We start from the raw sequence: 25,554 nt of genomic DNA, 5'->3' as shown, positions 1-25,554 counted from the left end.
GGACATTTACAGCACCCGTCTTACTAAAAAGCCCTTTGCATAGCGGCTGATCCCACGCATCCAATGCAAAGCTTCTTCAAGCTGCTGCCGTCAGGGAGGAGACTGCGGAGTCTCCAGGCCAGGACCAGCAGACTGAAGGACAGCTTCATCCATCAGGCTGTCAGGAAGCTTAACTCCTCCCGACTCTGCCCCTCTCCCTCTTCTCCTCCACGGTTTCACTGAATTCTGTACACACACACACACACACACACACACACACACACTCTCTGACTCACTCACTGGCCTGCACTAGTTACCAGTCACCTTGTGGAGCATTGGACTGCCATTATCTCATAAGTCTTTGTTGTTACATTATCTCTTACCGTACATTACTAAAAATTTGCACTAGTTGCCTATTTGCACTACTCTGCCTGGTTTACACTTAATGTCATTTACCCTTACTTGAATATTGTATATTGTATAGCTTTCTTGTTATACGGAAAACTGTATTGTACGGTGGCCCTGAAGTGCAAACCACAAAACAAATCACAAAACGCACAACAAATTGAAAAGCGCAAAAAACAAATTGAAAAGCGCAAAACAAATTGAAAAGCGCAAAAACAAATTCACTTAACGCAAAAACAAATTGAAAAGCGCTTAAAAAACAAATTCACTTAACGCAAAAAAACAAATTGAAAAGCGCAAAACAAATTCACTTAACGCAAAAACAAATTGAAAAGCGCAAAAACAAATTGAAAAGCGTAAAAACAAAACCAAACCGGAAGAGGTAGGTACCAATGCTGCAACAACAGGCATCACTGATTGGATGATGGATCCGGTAGCCTTTTGAACCGGAAGTTGTTCTGTTCGGAAGTTTGGTGACTGCTCTACCAACTTTTTCCACAACTTGGACAAAACATGTTGGCTCTATCCCAATTCAGGGTCTGCAGCCTTAAAGGCTGCATTTTAAAACGATTACGTCACAGCGGCGCGCTACGAAGGCTGTCCCAATTCAAAGGCTGCTCGAAATGCGGCCCTCAAATTCGCCTTCATTTCCTGAATTTTAAGGCTGTGGCGATGTAGACTTCGTGGCCCAACATATCCCACAATTTATAGCGCGGCAGTCACTGTGGATAATTTTGCTGCAGACGGCAGAAGCGTAGCGCCAAGAGTAAACTGTTAAACGTAAGTACTGAATATGATGTCACTTTTTATGTGCAAATGTTTAATAATGAGCAACATTAAAACATTACTGTTAATACATGTCGGCAAAGTTATTTGCCATTAGCGATGTTTGTACTTTCAGCGTTTACTTTGTTTTAAAGCATTTAAAATATAATAATACAATAGTTGACCTTAATCTTACAGAGAATGTGATGATTTTATGGATAATTAAAGTCAGTCATATATCTACAAACACAACAAGCTGAAAGTCAGTGATGCTGCTCGGTTTGCAGTCCTGAATATCACGGCACAAGCAGGATTCACTGCACTGTTAATGTTAGCTATGTTATATTGCTAGCTATGTTATATTGCTGCCTCTGTTCGGTGGTGTCGAGCCAAACGGACTTTAACGTGTGTTTGAACGAGCTGACGGTTCACTCGTTAAGCTGAAAGAAAGATGCTTTAATCACAGGAGTCACACATGTGTCCACTGCACCATCTGGGAACTCTTCTTGTTTAGCACTTGTAATAACACAAACACTAAATCCTCCTTCTCTTGTGCTGTTTTGTAGCAGTGTATACACCTGAGACTGTCACCTGTCTGTCTGTCCTGCACTCTCTGTTTCTTTCTCTCTGATTGTGGAATAAAAGTATGAACATGTATTTATAAGTTACACTTGTGTTTGAATCCTGCAGCTTATCACACATTTGATTTCCATGTGTGACAACTGCAAGTGTCCAGAGTGAGGACAGACTGAGGGACCCACTGCTGCACATCATCTGTGAGGCTTTGCACCCCTGATGATCCACCAGGACAAACTCAGCAGTGTGTGAGGAAGAGAGGAGGAGGAAGAGCCAGCAGCAGCTGACAGATGTGGAGAATAGACATACTGTTCCTGTTTGTGAAGGACTGCTAGAAACATTTAAAATAACTAATTATCTGTCCTGAATCATTATTAGGTAATGTTCAGATAATTTGATCATTCCAGTGTTTTCAGTGTGGGAGAAAGTACTCAGGGCCTTCAAGTTACACACTATGAAAGGCAGCACCAAGTTTAATATTCAGAAACCTAAAGTATGTATCAGCAGCAGAATGGAGCTAAAAATAAATGTTTGTTTCAGTTCTATGAAGCTTTGAGTATTTTGGATTAGTAGTACTGCTGTGTTTGTTGCATCATATTGCTGTAATTGTTTATATGCTTTATATATTCTGAGGTAAGTTGATCTATAGTGTTACATCATATTCTATAAGGATGTTATGTGTTTGTATACTTTCTGCCCAGTTTGACCCATTTAGCAGAAGTCAGCCTGTTTAAGGCTCTGATATCTATTCTGTATGACTTAAAGCAGTTATGACATGGTCTGATTTTCTCACCCAATAAAGGGATATTTAATGTATCAGTCTACTCTTCATTCTATCAGACACAGTTATCACAGCTCGTACATTTTCTATTTACACATATATGTAAGCATTGAGCCAAATTTAGTAATGCCAACATATTACACGGACAATATTTGTCTCTTATATATAATACATCTACATATACACTGTCAAAGATACTTGAGTGTCTTTGAGTGAAGATTTAAGGTGATAGGACATATAAATAACTGCAACTTGAATCTTTACTGAAGCTCAGTATTAGACACAGAGTTCACTCACATGAATTTCACTCACATGTGCTGTACCAGTGTACCTGCACATGTGATGTGACAATAGAAGTGATTTGATTTGAGAGTTCAAACTCACTGCTGTAATAACTTATGATTAATATAATAACTATAATATTGGCCATATCATATTTACACTGACTTTAGTCTCATGAACAACATTAGCTAATTGTTATTTACTAGCTAATCTTAAATGACTGTTCAGTACAGATATGAAGGCCAGCAATCATATTTTACAGTCCTGTGGTCTCAGCCTCAGATACGTATTAAATCACACAAAGCTCGTAGAAACAAACACACGAACAAAATATGTTCTCCTTCATTTCCGTCAAAGCTGTATGAAACGTTTCCAGCGGTTGGTGTTATGGTTGCTAGGCAACCTGGGCAGCGCGACGGAGGCTAGACCGTCCCATTTCACAAGCCTCGCACTTCCGGCCTTAGCGGTCTTTGAGTACGCTGCCCTTGAGGATCGTTGAGGCTGCGTACTTAAAGGCTGCAGACCCTGAATTGGGATACAGCCGTTGACTGCTCTTTCTCATAACCACGTTCGGCAGAACAACTTCCGGTTCAAAAGGCTACCGGATCCATCATCCAATCAGTGATGCCTGTTGTTGCAGCATTGGTACCTACCTCTTCCGGTTTGGTTTTTGTTGTTGCGCTTTTCAATTTGTTTTTTGCGCTTTTCAATTTGTTTTTTGCGTTAAGTGATTTGTTGTTGCGCTTTTCAATTTGTTTTTGCGTTAAGTGATTTGTTGTTGCGCTTTTCAATTTGTTTTTGCGTTAAGTGATTTGTTTTTGCGCTTTTCAATTTGTTTTTGCGTTAAGTGAATTTGTTTTTGCGTTAATGAATTTGTTTTTGCGCTTTTCAATTTGTTTTTTGCGCTTTTCAATTTGTTTTTGTGCTTTTCAATTTGTTGTGCGTTTTGTGATTTGTTTTTGCGCTTTTCAATTTGTTTTTTGCGTTAATGAATTTGTTTTGCGCTTTTCAATTTGTTTTTGCGTTAAGTGATTTGTTTTGCGCTTTTCAATTTGTTGTGCGTTTTGTGATTTGTTTTTGCGCTTTTCAATTTGTTTTGCGTTAAGTGAATTTGTTTTTGCGCTTTTCAATTTGTTTTTGCGCTTTTCAATTTGTTTTGCGTTAAGTGAATTTGTTTTTGCGCTTTTCAATTTGTTTTTGCGCTTTTCAATTTGTTGTGCGTTTTGTGATTTGTTTTTGAGGTTTGCACTTCAGGGCCACCGTAGTATTGTATCTATTTAAATTTTAACTTTTTTTTAATTATTTTACTTGCATTCTTTTTAACCACTCTCTTATATCTAAGTGTTCATTTGCTATTCATTGAGGGTTTGAGAGTAACGAAATTTCTATTCTCCGTATGTCCTGTACATGTGGTAGAATTGACAAATAAAGTTGACTTTGACTTTGACTTTTCCGTTGCGGGTGTCACTCCTAAAAACTTCCCCTTCTCCCTAAACAACCAAATGTCACATGTTGCCTTATCATTTTTTTGATTGGCTGACATGGTAAACTCTAACACCAATAGGGAAGGGGTGTTTTTCTTTTTCTTTTCACTGGCAAGTGGAGAGCGTATGCTAGGCTGTCTGTAGAAAACGCCGCTTTTTTGTCTAGCATCCCTGTTGAGAATAACCTTTGCAAATAAACAACAGCTAATAATATAAGATCAAAGTATTTTATTTGATGTATTGACATAAATGACAGAAGAAAAAGGCCATGTATTGCAGGACTACTCAATTACACACTAAGGTGGGCCAGATTTTCTAACCAAAAAAAAAAATTTCCCTGGCTCAGACATGCAAAAGTTAAACACGACCATACACTAATTGCAAATTAAACACAGTGATTTTGAATTGTGATGTGATGGTAAAATAAATATGTCAGTCTAAACTGGGTTAAATCTACGGGGTGAATGATGGGGAGGAGACGGAGAGAGACTGAGTACAGCTACAGAACCCACTTTCTGAAACGGACCCTGCTCACCATTCACCGACAATTCTGAGCTAACAAGTTGCATGTTATTCTTGGATGCGCTTGCAGGACGGGATTTAAAATAGCATGACAAACATATCATACCTGTTAAAGCCAAACAGTATCATCAACGTAGTTCGAAGAACATTTGCTAATAAGATGAAGTTAGCTAAGTCAGCTGTCTCATCGTAGCAAAAAAAAAAAAAAAAAAAAAAAGCACCACCTACCGTTCTTAATGCAACTTCAAATGTCGGATAAAGTTGGAAGTTGTTCCATCTCCGTCTGTGATTCTCTTCTTGCATGTTTTGCATATTGCATTTCGTTTTTGTTGACTACTTGTAGTTTATGTACCGAAAGAAATTACTCTTGGAAGCATTTTTGGCTCGAGCGTTTTTGTTCTTGTTTTTTCAAATCTGGTTAATTTGATTGGCTGTGCTACAGCCCACGCTCACATACATACGGTGTGTGGTAAGAATGAATGAATGAATAAAGTGAATTAATGGTCCGCACTTTTATATAATATGTATGTTAAATTTTAGATTTGGGTAAAATATCAAGTCTTTTCAAGTAAACAGGTTCAAGTCCAATTCAAGTCCCAAGTCACTGGTGTAAAAGTCCAACTCAAGTCACAAGTCTTACAACCTTTTTTCAAGTCAAGTCTAAAGTCATAAAATTAATGACTCGAGTCTGACTCGAGTCCAAGTCATGTGACTCGAGTCCACACCTCTGCTCTCTACAATGTAGAGATATTTTAAAATCTTTCGTCTTTTTCTCTGCTCATGTTCTACCAAACTGATTCAAGCTGAGTATATTTATGAAAATTAAAATTTAAAGAAGTAAAGGTCATTTTCTTATGTACAGGGAGTGCAGAATTATTAGGCAAATGAGTATTTTGTCCACATCATCCTCTTCATGCATGTTGTCTTACTCCAAGCTGTATAGGCTTGAAAGCCTACTACCAATTAAGCATATTAGGTGATGTGCATCTCTGTAATGAGAAGGGTGTGGTCTAATGACATCAACACCCTATATCAGGTGTGCATAATTATTAGGCAACTTCCTTTCCTTTGGCAAAATGGGTCAAAAGAAGGACTTGACAGGCTCAGAAAAGTCAAAATAGTGAGATATCTTGCAGAGGGATGCAGCAGTCTTAAAATTGCAAAGCTTCTGAAGCGTGATCATCGAACAATCAAGCGTTTCATTCAAAATAGTCAACAGGGTCGCAAGAAGCGTGTGGAAAAACCAAGGCGCAAAATAACTGCCCATGAACTGAGAAAAGTCAAGCGTGCAGCTGCCAAGATGCCACTTGCCACCAGTTTGGCCATATTTCAGAGCTGCAACATCACTGAGTGCCCAAAAGCACAAGGTGTGCGATACTCAGAGACATGGCCAAGGTAAGAAAGGCTGAAAGACGACCACCACTGAACAAGACACACAAACTGAAACGTCAAGACTGGGCCAAGAAAACACACAAGCTGAAACGTCAAGACTGGGCCAAGAAATATCTCAAGACTGATTTTTCTAAGGTTTTATGGACTGATGAAATGAGAGTGAGTCTTGATGGGCCAGATGGATGGGCCCGTGGCTGGATTGGTAAAGGGCAGAGAGCTCCAGTCCGACTCAGACGCCAGCAAGGTGGAGGTGGAGTACTGGTTTGGGCTGGTATCGTCAAAGATGAGCTTGTGGGGCCTTTTCGGGTTGAGGATGGAGTCAAGCTCAACTCCCAGTCCTACTGCCAGTTTCTGGAAGACACCTTCTTCAAGCAGTGGTACAGGAAGAAGTCTGCATCCTTCAAGAAAAACATGATTTTCATGCAGGACAATGCTCCATCACACGCGTCCAAGTACTCCACAGCGTGGCTGGCAAGAAAGGGTATAAAAGAAGAAAAACTAATGACATGGCCTCCTTGTTCACCTGATCTGAACCACATTGAGAACCTGTGGTCCATCATCAAATGTGAGATTTACAAGGAGGGAAAACAGTACACCTCTCTGAACAGTGTCTGGGAGGCTGTGGTTGCTGCTGCACGCAATGTTGATGGTGAACAGATCAAAACACTGACAGAATCCATGGATGGCAGGCTTTTGAGTGTCCTTGCAAAGAAAGGTGGCTATATTGGTCGCTGATTTGTTTTTGTTTTGTTTTGAATGTCAGAAATGTATATTTGTGAATGTGGAGATGTTATATTGGTTTCACTGGTAAAAATAAATAATTGAAATGGGTATATATTTGTTTTTGTTAAGTTGCCTAATAATTATGCACAGTAATAGTCACCTGCACACACAGATATCCCCCTAAAATAGCTCAAACTAAAAACAAACTAAAACTACTTCCAAAAACATTCAGCTTTGATATTAATGAGTTTTTTGGGTTCATTGAGAACATGGTTGTTGTTCAATAATAAAATTATTGCTCAAAAATACAACTTGCCTAATAATTCTGCACTCCCTGTATTAATGTTACTTTAATGATACATTAATATAGCACAAGGTTCAATTAGCTTTGCACAAAAATAGCTGGTAGAAAAATCCTCCAATGAGCTACTTTTACTGGAGTGGTTTTGCCACTAATATCTGTACTTCTGATTAAGTACAGAATGTCTTTGCTTTTGTCATCTCACACTCTTTCATGTTTAAATCCATCTTTAATGGGACCACAGAGGAAATATTTGCTGGAGCACACCTCATGTCCCCCAGAATCCTTACTTTGTCCATGTGAATTTTAAACAATCAAATCTTGTGAAAATGGCCACAACTTGTATATTTAACACAGACATAATAGGGGAGACCGGGGATAGTTGTAACGTGGGTCAGTTGTAACACTTCCAATTTCTCGGATCAGGGCTAAGTTTCAAATGATGCGACTCATCCTGTGCATGCCCAATTCAGTTCTGCTATCACATGTGAAAAATCAGCACATTTTGTCAAACACAGACAATATAACACGAAAAAAAGTAATTTGTATGCCAAAAAGTAAGTTTTTCTACTTTATTTCAATTTCTAATAGCATTATCTGCTTTGCAGTCAAGTGGAGCGTGCGTCTGTCCTCTCAGTAAGTGAGTGAGACAGTAGACAGCGGTGAGGAGGGCTGTGCGAGTGCATCGCAAAAACACATAAATATGCCTGACACCTATAAACAAAGCAGCATCTGGCTGCAGTTTAAAGACCTTTTTGTCTCTGTCTTGGTCTTGGTCTTGTCTTGTCTTGGTCTCGATACCCTCTAATCTTGGTATTGTCTTGGTCTTGGTTTAGGCAGTCTTGACTAAAAGTCTACAACTTTATTACTTTCATTTTCTTCCAAAAGCAGTTTTTGAAACATCTTTGTGAACTGACTAATGCTTGAACATTGCTGTAGGTCCACAGGAAAACTGTTCCACAGTTTTACCTCACAAATGGTAAAACAAAAGGTTTTAACCCTTGTCCGTGCTTTAAGAGTCTTCATCAGTGTTCCCTCTAAGCTGCGCACGTGCGCAATTGCGCACTGCTGGCACGGTCTCTGCACACAGAAAATCTGCGTTGCGCACAAAAAAAATCTAACCTGAATTGAAATTAAAATTAAAACTTTAAGAATTCTGTTTTGCAGTGTTAGTCAGTAAGTGACTGGCTGCTCCTGTATGGGATTAGAACGATGCCACCTTATCCTATAGTCCAGCCAATAATGCGATTCACATTCGTATACACGCAGCCAATCAACGTCGTTGACAGGCTATGACAGCGTCCTATGTGCCGACACCGGTGTTTTAGCTAGCAAAGCGGCGTGGCTGACGTGCAGTGAAGCCACATTAATGACAACGTGTACATTGGAGATGTGAGCAGGACAGACGGAACAATTGACGGAAAAAGTGTGGACTTTATACCAGTTTTTAAATTGTGTTGAGAGGCCACGTAAAACCAGAGTTATGATAAAAATATTTGCAATGTTTGGTTTTCTTCCTGAATACTATCGTTGTTTATATTTACTGCAGGAAGAAACGGTAAAAACGGCGTTTTATAAGGAAACCGCTCGAAAGCACTCTCTGCCTGTGAGCAAACACAACACCAAAAACCCCCCACCCTTTCCTATTGGTCGAAAAAATTACCGTGTCGACCAATCAAAAAATGATATGGCAACGTGGCATCTAGTTGTTAAGAAACGGGGGGAAGTTTTAGGAGTGACGGCGGTGTTCTGAGATGTGAGAGATTTGAGACGTTTAGCGCAAATCTTGTGTAGTTAGTGTGTAGTGTAGTCAATAGTTTTGTTGTGTGTGTCAGAACAATGAGGCGGCTGCTGAATGTTACAGGTGTTACAGGAGTGATACATCTCCTGTTGTCAGGCCTGCAGGTATCAGGCTGTTGTTCTCCTTTATCTCATAGTGGACAGAAATTATTTTTTGGAGTGGCACAAATAATTTGTGTGGCATCAGATTTGATGCAGAACAGCTGATTGTTCTGTAAATAGTTTGAAATGTTTATTTAAAAACGCTTTGGCTGCATAAAAAAAATAAATAGCTGCAAAAAACTTTGTTGTTTGCCAAACTGAGTTACTTCTTTGAAGTAGTAACTATATAATTAATTGCCCAGCATTGGTCATTATATACTGTATTTTGCAGACAGAGAGTTATAGGACTCTCCCAGACCACAGACTCAGACTCATAATACAAGTCAGAGCTTTATGAAGAAAAAAAAAGAAAAAGTTGTGTTTTCAAAATTGGAGTTCAAGTTATTTTTACTTCCAATAGTGTTAACATACTACACAGGTCATGAACAAGATTTTTTAAATTTTCATTGTAAGTGGGCTAAAGCAGTTAATTAAAAGTAGTCTAACATAAATGTAAATGTTGTAATTTGATTATTGTAATAAACCATGTAACTTGGATGGATTAGATGCTGGCGTGACCACAGTGCACACGTCTGATGTCGCTCACAGTGGTCCAAGGGATCGCTCAGGGAGTTTGTGTGCTCGCTCAGACACATGAAAAATTAGAGGGAACATTGGTCTTCATATTTAATTTTCCCTCAATTCATCCTCTGTACATTTCCTGGTACTGTGTCTGGCTTTGTACATAATTTTTTGCAGTTTTATATTTTATAAAATCCATAAACTTCAGAATTGTTAATTTCAAGAACAATTCAAGAAAAGTTAGGAAGCAAAGAAAGACAGTCATCGTCTCCATTGTAAGTGGGCGGGGGAGGATGCTACAGTTTGTACAAGAAGCATCAGCTCTGATTTATTTTAACTTTAGGGCTTGACGAAGAAGCGCAAGAGAAAATCTTCACATGATACAGTTACATACAAATTACATACACATGTATAATGTTTAAAAATATAATCAAACATTAATGAATTATTGGGCAATATCAGAAAAGCAAAAGACATTCTCTGTTTACCACAACATGTACCAAATTAATTTAATAAAGTTACATATGAATAACTTAATGGGGATATAAGTCAAACTTACTTCTACAGTCAGACTGAGTTGCAGTTCTCTTAGTGTGCACTGATATGACTCATACGCATTTGTTGTTTCCTACATGACCAAATTTGACTGATAACATGCAATAGAGATGAAACTGACTGACCCGCCTTCCTTCTGGCTGCTTTTGCTTTTCTGATTTCCTAAGTTGTTCTAAGAAACTTGTCAGAATTTTTTAAATTTACAAAAACAGGATGCGTCCATTTAAACTCTGATATGCTTATAATGAGTTACATAGTGACTGTAGTTTTACATTTGCAAATAAATGTTTCATAGAAGTACCTTCAGCAACAGTTAATTCAGCAGTGACTTTGTTCTTACTTTCATCAGTGAATTTGTGACATAAACCAGGGACAGCAGAAAGATGAGGATTAAAACGTTGGTGTTTCTGACACCAGCCAGTCCTCTGCTCCTGAACGCTGCTGCTGCCATCACTGTGGAAATAAAAACAGCCTTTGAGCTTAAGAGAAAATGAAAGAAAATAAAAGAAATGAATAAACAAAGAATCAAATCTATGTTTCCTCTTGTTATGTTAATAATATATTTTTAAAAACATCTTAGGTATAAACCATCCTATGGTGCAGTTTTGCTGATCTTACCTGCCTGGTGAAGGGACAAACAGCTGTTTCACAGACTGAAAACACAAGGGAATCACATGCTACAAATACTTAATGTTCTCCTGATGTGACTTCCCACTGATCTGTGAGCTGCTCTTTCACTTTTATCTCACAGTAGTGATATGATCTATGTGGCGGGGGTGTGGTCTCCGGCCTGCTGCAGCAGAGGGGTGTTACAGTGAGCTCTCAGGGCGGTGCCGAGGTGTGGCTGAGAGGGCGGTGTGACTGCTCAAGGTGATCATCTTCTTCTCTCTATTTTTAAATAGTGATGACGGGGACGGAGACTGGGAGGAAGAAGCAGCTGTTCCTGTGTGACTGATGCTGGAACATCAGAACGAAAATAAAACTAACCTATAGTGAATGAAATCCAGTGTGCGTGTCGGGTCCTTACCACAATCTACTTTACAGGAACAGAGGCCCACTTTAAACTGTCCAAGATCATCCCACATATTTAAGTTTTATCAAGAGCCATCGCAGCAGGTGGCAGAAAAAGCAGGTGAATGCCTTTAAGGACTGCAACATTAACGACGTTTAAAGACAAAGAACTCTTTTTTTAGGACACTGGAATAGAATATAGAAATGAAGCAGAAGCCAATCCAATGTTAGAGCCAGCAGCAAGTTTGTTAAACATGACACCAGTCCATAGTGCAGTTTTGTAATAATTCAAATTTTAGATTTTTCATTTAATAATCAATTCATCTTTCTCAGATAATCAGTAGCATATCTTAACATAAAATGGACATTACAGAGGACTGAGCAATATACGCATATAACTAATGTACTAATGGTAGCTAACTATGGAGATACAAGTGTTTATAATTTGATGCAAACACTGAAAACTAAAAGTATAAGAGGCCCTGGTCAGACCCTCTGAGACCTTAATTTACAGTCTTTTTTTTTTGCATCAATTTTTTTTTCTGTTTCTTAAACATGTGATCATTAAATAATGATTGTATGTTTGTGACGTACTCTACAATCCTTAAAATGCAAAGTTTTTTTAATTTAATGTATATACTGTAACTCTATAGTTTCGAGAACCTAACTGTTTGTAATAGTTTACAATTTACTTTGCTATTAGTACAAAATGTAGAACATTGTGTTCCAACAGTGTCTCATTTGTTTATTAATACTTATCATCATTCATGTTTGCACATAGCCAATTCAGTAATGAGCCACAGCTGTCCTCTTTCTTTGTGAGTTTCACAATTTGTAAAACTGGGCAATTATAATAATTTGAATGTCTTTTGCTAATGCTACTTAACAAACAACACAGACATGTGCTTTAAGTTTACATAAAAATCACAGATTCAGACAAGAATAACCCTCTGCTTTTAGTCCAGCAGCACTGAAGGAACTTAACTAGATAGCTCATTATCCTCATCACCTGGCATTGAGGTAAAACCAGAAAAAATAACCTGGCCCTTTTATTTAAAAAAAAATAATATCCAGCAGTTCAGGAGGCCGACCGCATGGCCAGCAATGCTCCACTGGGGAACGACGGAGGTGATGGGACACCTTGGGCGGCTTGGCAGGTGCCTGCTTAGCGCAGACTTCTGGCTCAGGTGGAGCAGGACTAGCAGTCTGCTCTGGATGCTGGTACTGGCGCTCATGTTGACGGCTGGCCATTCTCTCCCTCGCAGCAGGTATGGGTGCTGGGACTGACCAAATGCGAGGACTCGCAGGCTGGCTTGGAATATGAACAGTTTTATATTAGGGGCTAAGAGACCTGAACACAAATGGCTAAATTAAACAGGCGCACACACGAGGAGTTGACAGCAACGTGACCAGGAGCAGAGATAGAAAGGATAATGAGTGTAGAAAGGCCCCAAAGTTTATAGGACAAGTCTATTCTGTTCTTATACAGGTGTTTATAAGTTTCAGAACAAACCTCAAGCTTCTTCTTCTACACTCTGAGACAGTTTGGCTTTAATTGGTGTTGTGGCCGACACACCGGGGTGACCGCAGTGCTGAAGACTGAATCGCATCAACAACCGTGTAATTAAAAATATTTCTCAGTCACCTTACAATCATGGGATCTCAGGCAATGGGCACTACCATTATATAAGTACCACTTCTATTCTCCAGAAAATATTCATGACATTCATGAAGGTAAAAAAAAGATCCATTCATCTATTTGGATTTATCTTTTTAAGTTAAATATTTCTGTTCTAATAGTTTTGTGGATACAAAATAATACGACAGGAGTTGAAGGAAAGTAACACATTTATTCTCATTTGGGGCGACTGAGGATGGATCAGATGAGTTTGCCACCTACCTTGTGTCCTCATACCTGGTGGTAATGGACAGCATGTTGTCTTATCAGTACTGGGGTCTTTTGTTTGATGGTTCCACAGTGCCTCCCTCTGGCCGTGATGAAGTACTACACCCCTCTGCTCTTTCTATTACAGGGAATGTCTAGAAAGCACAAACCTTTAATAATCACAGCTGAGATCATAAACTGTAGTTATCCTTCCTTCCTTTCCTTCTTCCTTCCTCTTAAGCACTTAAGGGTTGAAGGAGATGGCTTGAAGACTATCCCAGCTTTCACAAGGTAAAACTCAGGGTACACACTTGACAGTTCACCACTCATGATCACATTGACAATAGATGATTGTAATTGCCAAAAGACTTACCAATTAAATGGCCTGTATTTGTATAGCGCTTTACTAGTCCCTAAGGACCCCAAAGTGCTTTACACACCCAGTCATCAACCCACTGACACACTGATGATAGCAAGCTACATTGTAGCCACAGCCACCCTGGGGCGCACTGAAAGACGCGAGGCTGCCGGACACTGGCCACCACCAGTAGGCAACGGGTGAAGTGTCTTGCCCAAGGACACAACAACTGTCCGAGCCGCGGCTCGAACCGGCAACCTTCCCATTACAAGGCGAACTCCCAAGTCTTGAGCCACGATCGCCTTAACCTAAAGAGCGAGTTGTTGGAGTGTGAGAGGGAGCCGGAGCACCCTCAGACAACACAACATGCAAACAGCAGCCAGCAGATTCACATGCAGGACCTTCTTGCTGTGAGGCAACAGTACCAACCACTGCACCACCGTGCTGACCTTAGAGTGCAGTTGTATGGTGGAAAATGTTACTGTGGATGCTTTAGATTATATTACATACAGAAAGAAGTACTGGTTTATTATTTTAGTGGGCAAAAGAGTCAAGATTGGATCTAAAGGATGTAAATGGACAAGCACAGTGCATTTCTACTCAGTCTGAACACTCGACACAGCCTCATTCACCCAACTGCACACACATGATTAGGGGAAACTCAGCGTTCAGTATCTTCATTTTTCATCAAAAGACTTTCTCTGTATCTCTGCTCTGTTTGTTTTGACTTGAAACACTAAATAAAAGTTTTACTACACATCTGTCTCTATTGTTTAATCAGCAGCTGTAATACTAAACTGTCCAAAATTTAAAAGTCTACATTTAGAAGATTTAGAGATATTTATTTCACCACTTTTAGTTAATGATACTTTATAAACCTATTCTGCTGTTTAACAAAGACAGTATCATCATGTTTAAAGCACTTTTCAATCTGACAGCAGCACTCAGTTCTCCTGCACATGTGTGATCTTGGAGTGAACTGAAGGTTCAGATGCATCTCTCAGGTCCTGTGTGGAGACTTTGCTGGACTTTGTCTGTCTGTTAAAGATGTGATTTTCAGATGCTATTCAGCTGGTGTAGATAGTGGGGTTTAGGTCTAAAACATTGTCTTTGTCCTCCATTCATCCAGTTTCATGAGATAAAGTTTTGGTACAAGGACTGGACTGAAAAAGACTGAAAAGAGAAACTTTGAAAGAGTTTTAGAAGCCTGGAGGAAAAGCAGTGCTTGTTTAATCAAATGTAATAATACACATTGTTTAAATGTCCCAAAGTAAAGAGATCTCTCTGTGAACCTTTAATTGTCACCTCTTGTGGCAGCAGCTGGCTACTGTTACTTGCACATGTGCATTGTGGTTTTTATTACGTTATAATTTAATACAAAACCCTTTAATTAAATTAGTGAGTTGAAGTAATATATGAAATATTAGTGTTAAGTAAGTCCCAGAGTTCAGTTTTTATAAATACAGTGTACTGTATTTATTCTTATTCTTATGTTATTTCATTCTAATTTTTGCTTCATAACTTTTGCACTGTCCACTTCCTGCTGTGACAAAACAAATTTCCCACGTGTGGGACTAATAAAGGTTATCTTATCTTATCTTATTGGACATTAGCTACATTTAATAAGAAGATATGAGATCCAAATATATGCTTATGTCAACACATGTTCATTTTGATGAAGTTTACTGAACAAATTTGAATCATCACAACAACCAAAATGTTAGCAACACATCATAAAGTTTATTATTCTAACTATGGTAACCATGTTGTCCAGAATCGTGACATCGCACCCATTTAGAATCTTACCACCACTTTGAGCCTTTGATCCTTAAACCCATAAATAGGGGTGAGAAGCAACAACTTTTAGTCTGTTATTTGCAGCATCTATGTTCGCAGCCTTCGACTGTTCGTGACACAGATTTAGAGTCTTACCACCAACGTGATCGTTTGATCCTAAAACCGACAAATAACGGTGAAAAACAACGACATTTAGTCCATTACTGGCAGCATTTCTGTTTGCAGCCCTCAACTGTTCGCCAGAGAAGCATTTGGACACATTTGGATCCTGACTCCAGACTCCAACATGTCTCAAGGAGAAGAACCAAAAGTCAAGAAGTTGACCCCGGCGCTCTTCACTGGGATGAACCAGAAGACCCTTACCTCTCCTCTCTTCCCTGGGCTGAGCAAGTTGAATTAGAGGAGAAGCACTTGGCAGAAATGGAGAATGAAAATCTTCTTAACAGAGAGAAGATTGCCTTATTGATGGAGGAAAATGAGAGACAGAGCGCTCAATTAAAAAAAAATGTCCTACCTGCTCCAGGAAAAGGAGAGTATTATTGATGAAAAACAGTGGGATATCAAAGACATGGAGGAAAGGAACCAAGAGCTCCAAGGAAAGCTGGATGAAGCTCTAGAAAAATTAAAGAAATCCTCCAGGAGAAGAAACAACAGGACATGAGAGAAAGACAGATGCATGATGAACTTGAAAAGATGGAGATGAAATACAGAGTGGTAAAAGCAAGGGATGATAAAAATCAGGAAACAAATAAAGAGGTTCTTCAAGAGAAAAGGCAGCAGCAGATCAAACAAAGGCGAATGGGCATGAGCTTAAAGACATCAAGAAAGAAAATGACGAGCTGCAAATAAAGCTTGATGAAGCTCTGCAAATAAATGAAGCGATCCTCGAAGAGAAGAACCAAGAGGACATAAAGAAGCGAGACATGGAGAGGCAACTCCAACACATGGAGGGAAAAGACAGGATGCTGCAGGCAAGGCTTAAAGAAACAATGCACAAATATGACGAGTTGCTGCAAGAGAAAAAGCAACAGGAGATGAAACAAAAGAACTAGATTGCAAGATTCAGAACATGGAGAAAAACAATGAATGCTTGCAAGTAAAGCTCGATGAAGCTTTCCAAAAAATACAGAAATCCTTGAAGTGAAAGAAGAACTGGTCATAAACCAGGGAGAAATGCAATGCCAGCTCCAAGGCATGGAAGGAAAATACAGAGCACTGCAGGCAATACATCATGAAACACGGAACAAATATGAAGAGCTGTGTCAAGAAAAAGAACAACAGGACATAAAGCAGAACAAAGAAAAACTTCTTCTTGTCCAAGACTTTGAGAAGACAAAGCAAAAGCTGCAAGAACTTGGCAACAAAATTAAGCACACAACAGCTGAACTGGAAGGAGAAAAGGAGAAAGTGCAAAAACAGGAGGCAACAGCTAAAGAACTCAAAGAAAGGCTCAAGAAGAACAAGCCAAAGTCAGAAGAAGTGGAAAAAATATGCAACAAACTTAAGAAGCAAAATACAGAAACAGTGGACGAGTTGAGATCCCTCATACTAGAGAAGAAAGTGCTTGTGGAAAAGCAACTCAAGAAGAAGAAAAAGTGCTTCCGCTTCTTCCTCCATGAGGGCCACTCCTGCCTCATCTTCCTCCACCTCTGTTCCAGCTTAATTTTCCCTTCTCCTCTCCCTCCCTCTCTCCCCAATAATTTCATAATAAACACAATTGACTGCATTTTAAATGTGTCTGATCAGTGTCTTCATTCAAGAATGAATTGTCTTTGTCACAGAGTCATGTGTATTTTGTCTTTTCCTCGGGCTGGTGATCCTTGCGGTCGTTCAGCCCTGGAGTCAGATTATTAGTGTTTTAATCACATTTAGTGTTACATTTTAGATCACCACAATAGGATATCCACAAGTTAGGATTCAGGCATTTGTTTTAGTTTGATATCGTAATCATTCTATGATTGAGTCGTTAACAGAACCAGCAGTTAGCAGCAATAACTTCAAATCAATGACATTTGCAAGCATTCCTTTATACACAGCATTTCAGTCAGGTTGAGGTCTGGACTTCCATGATGTAGATTTGCTGCTGTGCTTGGGGTCATTATCCTGTTGCATGGCCTAATTTAGAAGAAGCTTTATCTGTCGGACAGACAGCCTCACATTTGACTCTAAAACACTTTGGCATACAGAGGAGTTCGTTGACTGCAAGGTGCTTTATTGCTTGTGTCTGCAGAAGAAGCTCAAATCACCACACTTGAACCAGCATATTTGACAGTGGGTTTGAGGTGTTTAAGTGTTTGAGTGTCTGAAATACTGACATGTGAACGCCAGAATATAATGGTGAGATTTTAGTGCTGGTTAGATTGCATACACACTGCACATTATAAGGTTTTACAATTTTGCATCTGTGACCATTCAAACACCAGACAGTACTGAATGTTTCTTCTTTCTTTGTGCAACTTTTTTTTTTTTACAATCATAATGTCCATTTTGGGGTTTTTGGATTTTTTAGGGAAAGAAGAGAAGTTTTATTTTTAATGATCAGTATCAGTGATTAATCACTACAGTGGGATAAATAAATTTGTCATGTTTTCACAGATTTATTTTGACATTACATCATATTTGTAAGAGGAACATTCATTAGGCTTAAACAAAATCATACAAAAGAATTGTAACGCTTGCATATTGTTAACCTAGAAGCACTTTTAGTCTTTGTTAGGTTTATCGAAAAAGAATATGGCAAACACCCTTTTTTGAATGTCATGCTCTTGCAGGCTGCAGTAACATTTCAGTTTTGTAAGTGCAAAGGTCCATTCAAACAGGTGGTGACATTACAATCCTTGGTTTATGTACATTTTGGAGCTTGTCAACATTCAGCATTTCCAAAAGCAGAATAAAAATTTGAAAGCTTGAAGATATATTTACATGTACATTTATTTTCCTTCCTTTTGGTCATACAAATTCTGCCTCTGATGCTTCTGACTTCAGATGTTAGAAAAAAAAATATTGTTATTTGGGCAAAACTGTTTTTCTTTTGAACATATCAGGAGGTTTATTTTCCCTGACATCATCTAAACACAGCTGCGTTGCAATACTGATAAAGTTTCTCTGTACTTTGCCACATTATATTACAGCAGATCTAAAAGTTGTATCTAAATGGCGATTCTCCATTAATGAATTTGTATAAGGTCAAGTCCTGGATATTTTACTAACTGTAACAACAAACCACTGCTTCCTACTGTATGCATTATAATCTACAGCATCTACAAAGACACCTTCCAACAAACGGCTACACTCTATGATCTCAGCTATGATAATTAAAGGTTTGTGCTTTCTAGACATTCCCTGTAATGGAAAGAGAAGAGGGGTGTGGTACTTCATCACGGCCAGAAGGAGGCACTGTGTAACCATCAAACAAAAGACCCCAGTGTTGATAAGGCAAGGTACTGTACGTTACCACAGGGTATGAGGATACAGGTAGGTGGCAAAATCATTCAATCCATCATCAGTCACCGCAAATCAGAATAAATTTGTTACGTTCATTCAGGTCCTGATGTATTTTTATAGCTGCATAAAACTACTGAGAGAAAGATATTAAACAATAAAAGATAAATCCAGATAGATTCAATTAAATGTCTCTTTTTTAACCCGTCATGAACTTCAGTGGTATTTTTAAGAGAATAGAAGTAGTTATGAAAGGGTAGTACTTCAGAAAGTCTGAGGATCCATGAGTGCAAGGCCATTCAGAAATAGTCACGATACATCTTGACCCAGCTCTAATTTGTGAGTGAAAACTATGAAGGTGTGGATATTTAACAGTTTATAAGGTCCTTTCTCTTTGAACCTGCTTTGCTCGTCATCAAACTTGTAAATGTGGGAACCACCAAACAGCTGAGCCACAATGACAAACACCTCATTTTCGATGATGACAGATTTGCACCCCACAATAGACTGACCTAAAGGGCAGAGAAACACATGAATCGCTTGAGAATAAAACTCAGCTCAAGCATTCTGGGAGTGTTTGTTAGCCTAATGTGTGATTTAGACTTCCTAACTTACAGTGTCACTGGAAACTCCCTTTAACCCTTCACCCAACCTTCCACGTAACCTGACATGCACCTCCTGAGAGATGTAACTACACGTTGGGTCGACACAGCCTGTGAGGACTTAAATGGTTAGAAGGTTGCGCTGCAGGATCAAGAGGGGTTTCCAGTTATGTAGTAAGTTAGGACACATTTCCTGCAGAAGTCGAAATCAAACTTTACCTGTGATGTTATCATAAGTCCTGAAGTTCATTTCTATGTGGTCCCACTGGAAAATCATACAGCTCTCTGTGCTGGGAGCAGAAATGGCCACGTAGACATCATTCTTATAGCTGAATGTGTCAACAGACAACGATTCTGAGGCAACAGACTGATGAAGGATGAAATCTGTGGAAAGGAACATCGGAAATGTATTTTCACAAACCAACAAAGCCACGTTAAATGAATAACCTCTACACAACTTAGAAAGACTGTGCTGAGTTCTCTCATCCTGATCTCAGCTGAGATTTACGGAAGCGATCAGTGGAAATCGTTAAGGTACTATTGGTCTACATTCTTCTTCTATGGTAGCAGCCTGGGCAAAGTAACACCCAAATTTAAACTTCTGCTTTCTGTTGGCACCAATGACTGTAGAAAACATATTGTATTTCACGGCTAAACTGGGAGAAAGACAGACTGCAAGAATTACACAGCACACTATTTTCCTATTACTATGTACAAACTCACAGCTCTTTAAGGGAGTCAAGGTCAATGGCGAGGTCCCTGGGCAAGGCTTTAATGTTATTCTTTGCCAAAGACCTGGAAACAAATGCAGTTGATTATGAAAAAGAGACATCATTAAATCATGTATAACAGATAACAGTTGTATTTTCAGTCACTGGAACATACAAGTGAGTCAGGTCCCTCAGTCCTCTGAAGGCATATTTGGATGTAGTCTCTAGTTTGTTACTCTCAATGAATCTGTGGATCAACAAGAAGAAAAAGAAAAGTATATTTTTTGATCAATTTCAACATTTTGCCAGCTAGTAAACCAAATGGTAAATGGACTGGTTCTTGTACAGCACTTTTCTATTTTGCCTGAGCACTCAAAATCCTTGAAACCTGTCTAATTCAGATCAGGACCTCAAAGCACCAGCAGCCCAGATCAGCTGATCACAGCCTGTACACAAAGAAAATTTACTGAAGCTTTGAATAGAAATTGCGATTCTTAACCTCTTGTTGAGCCACTACAACCAATTTTAGAGTTCCCCACCTGCTGAATCCCACTTTAACCCGTTCCTTACTCATTTTCTGTTTAGAGTCGCTCTCTACAATGTAGAGATATTTTAAAATCTTTTCGTCTTTTTCTCTGCTCATGTTCTACCAAACTGATTCAAGCTGAGTATATTTATGAAAATTAAAATTTAAAGAAGTAAAGGTCATTTTCTTATGTATTAATGTTACTTTAATGATACATTAATATAGCACAAGGTTCAATTAGCTTTGCACAAAAATAGCTGGTAGAAAAATCCTCCAAAGAGCTACTTTTACTGGAGTGGTTTTGCCACTAATATCTGTACTTCTGATTAAGTACAGAATGTCTTTGCTTTTGCCATCTCACACTCTTCATGTTTAAATCCATCTTTAATGGGACCACAGAGGAAATATTTGCTGGAGCACACCTCATGCCCCCCAGAATCCTTACTTTGTCCATGTGAATTTTAAACAATCAAATCTTGTGAAAATGGCCACAACTTGTATATTTAACACAGACATAATAGGGGAGACCGGGGATAGTTGTAACGTGGGTCAGTTGTAACACTTCCAATTTCTCCAATCAGGACTAAGTTTCAAATGATGTGACTCATCCTGTGCATGCCCAATTCAGTTCTGCTATCACATGTGAAAAATCAGCACATTTTGTCAAACAGAGACAATATAACACGAAAAAAAGTAATTTGTATGCCAAAAAATAAGTTTGTCTACTTTATTTCAATTTCTAATAGCATTATCTGCTTTGCAGTCAAGTGGAGCGTGCGTCTGTCCTCTCAGTAAGTGAGTGAGACAGTAGACAGCGGTGAGGAGGGCTGTGCGAGTGCATCGCAAAAACACAAATATGCCTGACACCTATAAACAAAGCAGCATCTGGCTGCAGTTTAAAGACCTTTTTGTCTCTGTCTTGGTCTTGTCTTGTCTTGGTCTTGATACCCTCTAATCTTGGTATTGTCTTGGTCTTGGTTTAGGCGGTCTTGACTAAAAGTCTACAACTTTATTACTTTCATTTTCTTCCAAAAGCAGTTTTTGAAACATCGTTGTGAACTGACTAATGCTTGAACATTGCTGTAGGTCCACAGGAAAACTGTTCCACAGTTTTACCTCACAAATGGTAAAACAAAAGGTTTTAACCCTTGTCCGTGCTTTAAGAGTCTTCATCAATGTTCCCTCTAAGCTGCGCACGTGCGCAATTGCGCACTGCTGGCACGGTCTCTGCGCACAGAAAATCTAACCTGAATTGAAATTAAAATTAAAACTTTAAGAATTCTGTTTTGCAGTGTTAGTCAGTAAGTGACTGGCTGCTCCTGTATGGGATTAGAACGATTCCACCTTATCCTATAGTCCAGCAAATAATGCGATTCACGTTCGTATACACGCAGCCAATCAACGTCGTTGACAGGCTATGACAGCGTCCTATGTGCCGACACCGGTGTTTTAGCTAGCAAAGCGGCGTGGCTGATGTGCAGTGAAGCCACATTAATGACAACGTGTACAACCATTGGAGATGTGAGCAGGACAGACGGAACAATTGACGGAAAAAGTGTGGACTTTATACCAGTTTTTAAATTGTGTTGAGAGGCCACGTAAAATCAGAGTTATGATAAAAAATATTTGCAATGTTTGGTTTTCTTCCTGAATACTATCGTTGTTTATATTTACTGCGGGAAGAAACGGTAAAAACGGCGTGTTATAAGGAAACCGCTCGAAAGTACTCTCTGCCTGTGAGCAAAGACAACACCAAAAAACCCCCACCCTTTCCTATTGGTGGAAAAAAAAACCCGTGTCGACCAATCAAAAAATGATATGGCAACGTGGCATCTAGTTGTTAAGAAACGGGGGGAAGTTTTAGGAGTGACGGCGGTGTTCTGAGATGTGAGAGATTTGAGACGTTTAGCACAAATCTTGTGTAGTTAGTGTGTAGTGTAGTCAATAGTTTTGTTGGTGTGTCAGAACATTGAGGCGGCTGCTGAATGTTACAGGTGTTACAGGAGTGATACATCTCCTGTTGTCAGGCCTGCAGGTATCAGAGAGAGATAAGATAAGACTTTGATCCCACGACGGGGAAATTTTTGCGTCACCTCAGCTCAGGTACAGATATCAGAAGGAAATACAAAAAAAATACAAATAAGTACAATCAATGAAAAAAGTAAGATAATACACTATATACAATGGTAGCATACACAGTATGTGATTATGGATATGGTTGGAAATATGGAAGACAAACTATTTCACTTGATATAGCTATTGTACCACTACTACTATTCCTATTTATAGACATGTACACACACACACACGTACACACTAAATATACATATGTATACATATACATACATATATACCTGCACATGTCCATACACATGGAAGGTCCATTATGCATGAAGTGGTGACCGTGGATGTTCACAGTGTCCAGTGACTTATGACATTGTGATTGAGGAGTTATAGAGTCTAACTGCTGTTGGGATGAATGATCAGGCTGTTTTTCTCCTTTATCTCATAGTGGACATGTGGTGTCGCGAATGAGAGATAACCGGAGACGGTTACTAAAGTAGTGACAACGCCACCTGGGGGAGGGCGCTACAACCCCAGGAAAGATTTCTCTAGCCAATGAGAGGATTGCATTGGCTATCAAAGCCCACAGACTCGTTATTTAAAGGCAGAGGTGAGACAAAGGAAGTTTATAATTCCAAAGTTTATTAAGAGAAACTACTAAAACATAACTATAAGATTAAAAGGCACCTAGGGTAGCAGGGGTGAGAGAGTAAATAATAAATTAAAACACTTTATTACCAAACAATGATTAAAACAACATACTCCCTGCCACAATGCTACCCTAAAACAAGCACAATATATTAAAAAGAAGCAACTAAACAAAATGGTGGAGACCAGCCACTTGAGGAGGCAACCTACAGGGAGGAGTGCCCAAGGGTGCCACCAATTACTCACCCGTGTGATTTCACAGCAAACCTCACTCACACTAAACTCTAAAGGGTGCAATCTGCCTATGCCCGGTGTGTACACTCGCATGCATCGGGGAGGGGATTCCACCTCATGTGCCTAGCCTCTGAACAAGCGGCCGCACCTCCACTAAAGCAATAAAAGAAAAGATAAAATGTTAAACAATCAATAAAAGATCTACATAAAACCAACACATCCCAAATCACTATACGTTATAAAAGTAGTGCATAACAAACAAAACGGCATCTGACAAGACAGCAGCAGTCTAATGCACACCTGCAACAAGAGAGGGAAACAGTAGTCAGAGTCCACCCTACTATGCCACAGTATGATAAACAAAAGTCGCACTTACCACTCTCTAAGGGCAACTGAGTAGCTTTCCTTAAGAGATATGTGGAGCTCAACTGCCTAGTGCTGCAGCCACCTTAGATTGCCAAGACTGCCAAATGCCTTCTCTCAGTAGTGAAGCGCAGCTGTTTCTTATAGCCAGGTAATTGTCGGCTGAAAGGTGTGGATGTCAGTGGTGCGTTTAGGGACATCATGTAACATCCTAACCCAAAATCTACTTCACTACAGACAGAAATTATTTTTTGGAGTGGCACAAATAATTTGTGTGGCATCAGATTTGATGCAGAACAGCTGATTGTTCTGTAAATAGTTTGAAATGTTTATTTAAAAACGCCTTGGCTGCATTAAAAAAAAATAAATAGCTGCAAAAACTTTGTTGTTTGCCAAACTGAGTTACTTTTTTGAAGTAGTAACTATATAATTAATTGCCCAGCATTGGTCATTATATACTGTATTTTGCAGACAGAGAGTTACAGGACTCTCCCAGACCACAGACTCAGACCCATAATACAAGTCAGAGCTTTATGAAGAAAAAAAAAGAAAAAGTTGTGTTTTCAAAATTGGAGTTAAAGTTATTTTTACTTCCAATAGTGTTAACATACTACACAGGTCATGAACAAGATTTTTTAAATTTTCATTGTAAGTGGGCTAAAGAAGTTAATTAAAAGTAGTCTAACATAAATGTAAATGTTGTAATTTGATTATTGTAATAAACCATGTAACTTGGATGGATTAGATGCTGGCGTGACCACAGTGCACACGTCTGATGTCGCTCACAGTGGTCCAAGGGATCGCTCAGGGAGTTTGTGTGTTCGCTCAGACACATGAAAAATTAGAGGGAACATTGCCTGTGACTACCTAATTTGCATGTGAATTGTTGACCTTACCAGCAGCTTAGTGACATCATTAGAATCTTACATCAAACATCCCTTTTGTTATAACTCATAAGTAGGCAAGAGAAACTTTAAGGTTAACCATTTTAAGCTTTCATGCTCACAGCTATCAATCAAGTAAGAAAAATTTGAAAAATTTTATTGAGCTACTAAAATGTCTCTGAAAAAAAAAAACAGCCAAGAAAAAAATGCTCACCCCATTGCTCCTCAGAGGAGTGATTTTATAATCCTCAGAAGGGAGTTTGATTAATGTAGTGAGGAAAACTACACCTGGAGAAAACTCATGCAGAGGAGAAGTACACTGCAAGTTCCACGACATGGAGAACAAAATTAAATACAAAGGAAAATAATGTCTGATAAAGCACTGGGAATGAATACAGAGAAGCTAAAAGAGAAAAAGGAGCAGGAGGTAATACAGTAACATATGCAGTACAAACTTCAATATATGGAAGCTCAGCTGGAAGCTGTACACCAAGAAATGCAGTTCAAGATCCAAGATATGGAGAGGAAAAATCAAGGCTTGCACACAATGTTCAATAAAGAAATACAAAGAAATACACAAATGCTTAAAAGAAAAAGAACAGCAGGAGGCAACTCACCAACTGCTGCAGTGCAAACTTTATAAAATGGAAGTTATGCGCCAAGAAATACAATGCAGGGCAAAGTCACAGAGAAAAATAGTGAAGGCATACGAGTCATGTTGGATGAAGCAATGCAGAAGTACTTAAAGAGAAGGAACAGCAAGAGGCAACACACCATCTGATGCAGTGCTAGCTCCAAGACAT

The 25,554-nt window shown here is 39.1% G+C and overlaps 1 long non-coding RNA gene across 5 annotated transcripts; it reads right to left on the bottom strand.

Moving 5' to 3' along the window:
• Window positions 1–10,450: 10,450 nt before the first annotated feature.
• LOC120438877 lies at window positions 10,451–24,093 on the bottom strand. 5 transcript variants are annotated; one of them, XR_005612224.1, is made up of 6 exons: window positions 23,881–24,093; window positions 23,517–23,804; window positions 20,208–20,279; window positions 20,046–20,117; window positions 19,542–19,706; window positions 10,451–10,681 (listed from the first exon to the last, which is right to left on the bottom strand). It is a non-coding gene; the product is annotated as an uncharacterized LOC120438877 (long non-coding RNA). The 5 variants fall into 5 exon arrangements; XR_005612220.1 differs by having other exon boundaries at window positions 23,517–24,093; XR_005612221.1 differs by lacking the exon at window positions 10,451–10,681 and adding an exon at window positions 12,255–12,551 and having other exon boundaries at window positions 23,517–24,093.
• Window positions 24,094–25,554: the final 1,461 nt, after the last annotated feature.

The sequence above is a fragment of the Oreochromis aureus genome, linkage group 3 (assembly GCF_013358895.1).
Source record: "Oreochromis aureus strain Israel breed Guangdong linkage group 3, ZZ_aureus, whole genome shotgun sequence".
NCBI lineage: Eukaryota > Metazoa > Chordata > Actinopteri > Cichliformes > Cichlidae > Oreochromis > Oreochromis aureus.
Note: the sequence above shows the minus strand (reverse complement) of the source record. Positions and strands in the feature narration are given on the sequence as shown.